This window comes from Lagenorhynchus albirostris, chromosome 13 (assembly GCF_949774975.1).
Source record: "Lagenorhynchus albirostris chromosome 13, mLagAlb1.1, whole genome shotgun sequence".
Lineage (NCBI taxonomy): Eukaryota > Metazoa > Chordata > Mammalia > Artiodactyla > Delphinidae > Lagenorhynchus > Lagenorhynchus albirostris.
The window spans coordinates 55204378-55209754 of NC_083107.1; positions in this window are offsets into that span (position 1 = coordinate 55204378).

Below are 5377 nucleotides of genomic sequence, written 5' to 3' on the forward strand. Positions count from 1 at the left end.
CGCATTGCAAATCAAATCTTGCACACACTTCATTTGATCGAGTTGACGCTACTTCATATTCATGCATTTCTCATTGGGTGAGCACTGCAGTGGTACTGTCATCACCTTGGTAGAGTAAAAATTGTCCTTCCCAGCTGAAGGGGTAAAGCAGTTTACTTATTATGGAGTAAATATGATTGAGACTGCACAGGAAAAGGAATGACTCCTAGAGTAAATTTTAGGATCTTGTTTTATTTAGACTTGTCTCTTCCTTGCCTTGAACAATTACATGTTTCGTGTTTGTTGTAAAGTATATTATTTGAACATTTTAAAACCAAAAGCTACTATTTTCCAAATGTTTTTCCGTCTTGTGAATGCAGAGGAAGCTTGGAAGTTATAGTGTTTTTTGTTGGAGAGTAACATTTTCATTTCTAAATGTTTTATAATCTCTCATATCAATGTCAGAAGTACCCTGGAAACATATGTCAGATGCAGGAAGTGTTTAACAACTACTTTAAAAATTTGGCCACATTTTAAACTATAGTGGAGCTAGTAGATACAAGCAAGAATAGTATTTGAGAAACTTCTCCAGCATATTTCTCAATTATCTGATTTGTGTTTGCTTCTGTTATTCACCTTATCATACAGCTTCATATGGAAGATTGAGTGTGTTCTTCCTTTTGCATTTTGGATTTCTTTTTTCTCTGTCCTGATATGACTAAAAAGAGTATTTGTATTGCTTAGCATTTTATTGGAGTTCATTTTATTTGAATTCATTGCTGTTACTAGGTGAGAATTATCCTAAGATTTGGATGTCCAAACAAGATTTCCAATATTAAAATGATAATGGAAATAGTTTGATATTACAACCCATACTTATCTTCTTCTGCTCTTAATTTTTTTTTGCCAAACACCATGGCTTTAATAAGACTTAAGATGAAAGGATATTTACGTAGCCGTTTTATACCAAAGTCATACTTAGATGTTGTCACTAGATTATCACAAGAAAAGAAATTATTTCCTTACTCTTGGTTGCTGTGTAGCCAAGCCAGTTTTAAGTCAGCTAAAAACAATGAGTACATAATTATTTGGGCTGATCTTCGCCACTGTCAATTACAGCTATGCCAAAACTTCTTGTAACAATATTGAATAATATGCCATACTAATCTGGCTAGGTTATTAGGACTAGATAATGTAAAACTGATGATTGTTTGCTGCTGAATTTTAGCAATCTGAATTAGGATTTTGCTTTGTTAACCAGTTGCCGTAAAGCCGTCAGTATAGAAACACAAAAAATTAAAGTCATAGATTCATGAATAATTTAATGTTACACACTGTAATTTAGTGGGGGTGGGAGGGGGAGCAGAGGAGTTGGAAAGGGGACCTGGATATATTTATCAAAGAAAGAGTTACCAGACGTGTTCATTAAAGGAATATTAGCTGTCGTCTAGTTCCAGCCTCAAGCAGTATGGGTAGAAAACCAGGGCAAGAGAGGATATGACCGTGAAGGAGTTGGGGCTAAAACCTAGATCTCTAGGAACCTAGCCCAGCAGCTTATTCTTAACACACCTCTGGGTTTTAAGAAAAGCCTTGAGAAACCACACTCTTTGCTGTTGTCACTGCTGAGGTAATAATAGCGAAACCATTCCTTTTCCCTAACTTCCTTTCCTGAATTTAAGTGATATTTTGGCCATTAAGACTGTCGCCCCATCTTGCCTACTATTGCACACTGGTATGTTACTTATTACATACTCAAAATAAGCTCTGTTATTTATTGTATTTTAATATATTTGAAATAAGTAGCATGGATTTATTTTTTCTTACCTATTTTGATTAAGGCTTTGTGATTTATGCAAATAACAGGCAGGTGATAGCACCCCCACATTACTAACAAGAATAAGACAGCCAGCAGTTTTTCTGGCACTGAGAACTCTTCATGAGAATGTATGTCTTATCTCCCCAAGTAAAGTATAACTATCTTGAGGGCTGGGATCCTCTCTCTCACACACACCTTCATGTCCCCACAGCATAGGTGGTAGACATAGACTTGGGCACAAACTGTTGACTGATTTGGGAAGAGAAACTGCTTTTTGAAGAGACAAGGAGAACTGTATACCTGTATGGGTATGTGTAGAGTCACACATGTAAATACACAAGCAGACTTTGAGGCTGCCCTTAAGTAACTAGTAAGAAATCTCTTGTTGGTGATGCCAAAGTTTTCGTGAGACCAGTTCTCATAAAGGAGCATGTTAGATAAATGCTAATGTCAGTTCAGCCACCCGTGTAGTAAGGATGATGGTGAGACCTGATAGAATAGTTCATTCATGAGTGAAAAAAATATATATCATGGATGTTGTAGTTTTTTAGGAACAGAGGCATTTTCTTATAGCTTTCCCTGAGTTACTGCCTTAACAAATAATAATTGAGTAACACTTCTTTCATAGTTGTACTTTTAGAAATTTCTCATAACTCAGTCTTCATGGCAGAGATGCTTTCATTAGGACCTATATTAGTCTCAGTAAGTCAGGTATCTTAAATTAGAATGCCCAAGGAGGAAAGAGGAATCCCGAATGTTTGTTCTCATTGTACCGCCCGTGAGCTTGTGTGACTTGATCTTATAATATATGACTTGTTTTGTATCCTCTTAAGTGGGAATTTTCAGAATTAAATGTCCAAAATTAGGAAACATATTTGAAAGTAAATATACTCTAACAATTCAAGGTCTTCTTTATCTTTTATTTATTTATTTAATTAATTTATTTTTGGCTGCATTGGGTCTTCGTTGCTGCGTGCAGGCTTTGTCTAGTTGGAGTGAGCAGGGACTACTCTTCATAGCAGTGCACTTGTTGCAGAGCACAGGCTCTTTATGACTCTTTTGTATATTGCTGGTTGCTGCAGTTGCATTTGCTTTTCTCCTGGGTTTTGTAGTTACTTGTAAGCACACGTTTCTAAATTCTTACTTTCTTAAAAATGTGGAAATGTATTCTTTCATGGTGGCAGTAAGTCAAAATAATATTTCCTGTTTTTAAACTTTTGTCCAGATGTCCTAGGTCTCCAGTGATCTGGGAGGAGGAGAGATGGGATTAAGTTGGATGTTGGTATTGGAAGAATTTTCTATGTTGGCTTGATATTTTCTAGAAGCAGCTTATTTTTCCTCTTTACTATAGAAATGAAAAATAAAAAACTGAAAACTCCTAGCTCTGTTTTGCTATTAAGCATATATAACTCCAAATTTAACGCATAGCTTCACAAAATATTTCCAGCGCCCTCTGACCCTACATAAAAGTACATTCACTTATGGTATGAAATATACATTCCAATCAAATGTGGTATAAATATGTCATAGGGTCATAGTAAATTACAACTAAAGGGCCCTGGAGACCTTCTGGTTTACCTTGCCCCTTCCTATGTCCTTTATCCCATCTAAATGTTAGCAGCCAGGCCGCTGTGCTCCCACTGGGTTGTGATTTAGCCGTCGTCACCCGTAGGGAGACCAGCTTACCCTGGTTTGCCTGGAACTTTCTTGGTTTTAGCACTAAACGTACCCCCATCCTGGGAAATTCCTTAGTCTCAGGTGAACTGGACACTTGGTCACCCTAGTGTCAGGGCACACCTCAGAAACCTGGTTTTCAGACTTTTGATTCAGTACTCTTTGGACATACTTTTTTTTTTTTTTTTTTGGTAACTTCAGAAGGCACGAAGGATTTCTCTTAAAAATATTTTCTTTGGGATTTGGGGGCCCCTTTTTATAGGTCATATAAAAATCAGGGGCTTCCCTGGTGGCGCAGTGGTTGAGAGTCTGCCTGCCGATGCAGGGGACACGGGTTCGTGCCCTGGTCCGGGAAGATCCCACATGCCGCAGAGCGACTAGGCCCGTGAGCCATGACCGCTGAGCCTGCGCGTCTGGAGCCTGTGCTGCGCAACGGGAGAGGCCCGCGTACCACAAAAAATAAAATAAAATAAATCAGATGTTGCTTTTAGATGCTCTAGATGTCAGGAAGGAGGACTTGGGACCAGTGTATAGGGAACTCAGATTTTCAATAGAGTTGTTTTTTTTAATTAATTTATTTTATTTTTGGCTGCATTGGGTCTTTGTTGCTGTGCACAGGCTTTCTCTAGTTGCGGCGAGTGGGGAACTACTCTTTGTTGTGGTGTGCGGGCTTCTCATTGCAGTGGCTTCTCCTGTTGTGGAGCACGGGCTCTAGGTGCGTGGGCTTCAGTAGTCGTGGCACATGGACTCAGTAGTTGTGGCTCGCGGGCCCTAGAACGCAGGCTCAGTAGTTGTGGCGCATGGGCTTAGTTGCTCTGCAGCATGTGGGATCTTCCTGGACCAGGGCTTGAACCCATATCCCCTGCATTGGCTGGCGGATTCTTAACCACTGCGCCACCAGGGAAGCCCTTCAATAGAGTTTTTAAATTGCAAAACTTCACAGTTGTGCATTCATTCACATACATGCAAATAAGTGCAGTTATTTCATAGTTTATCATTGCATTATTTAGAAGGGCCAGGCTGAGAAATGTCATAACTGAAGAGGAAGTAACATGGGTTGAAACTTTAATGGAATGTTCTGGAAAAATTCCATTTTGGTCAGGGAAGTTTTCATACACTTCTCTGTTTGTTCAGCATGCTTTCATATGGTGTTTTGCTTCCTGCCTTTCCAGACCCATCTGTACTTGGAGGACTGAGCATATCAGTTCTGCCCCTGAAAAGTAAACTAATAATTTGCTGCCCCATGCTGTTGAGCTTTCCATAGACTTGTGAAATGTCATCCACAAGCACGATTATATTGTCCCATTCTGTCATTAACTTTTATTTTTCTTTTAGCAATTCCACACTTATGCCTAAACTTTCAGATTTTTCCAATTCTCCCAGACATTCCCAATAAGCACTTAAACTTTTGACTGTTGGTGTAGCTCAATTGTGAGTTTATTATTTGTTACGGAATTGAATTGGATAATCTGCATTTATGCTATAATTTGAACAAATTAATTTTATGTAGCTTTGATGAGCATCCTTTGATTTATGTTTTAAACTATCAACACTATACCAATATACACTTAGTGGATGAAAGCCAGAGGGAGTATATATTATTTGGAGTTCACCTACCAGGACTAAGTAATGCTATATCATTTATGTCTGGGGTAGTGCTTTTACTTAATTTATGCAATGTTGTATTGAAACTAAAACTAAAATTTACCATGACTTTGTACTTGGTAGGTTTTCCCCTCCTACACTTCAATTACTTTAATTGTTTTGAAATAATTCTGTAATTCTGCCCATGACAGAGTGGAGGCCATTTGTAGTGTTTAATGTTATAAAATGTTTTTTTTTTTTTCCATTAGAGAAAAGAAGTGTTAGTAATGACAGGTGTTTTGCTGTATTAAAATACAGGGATTT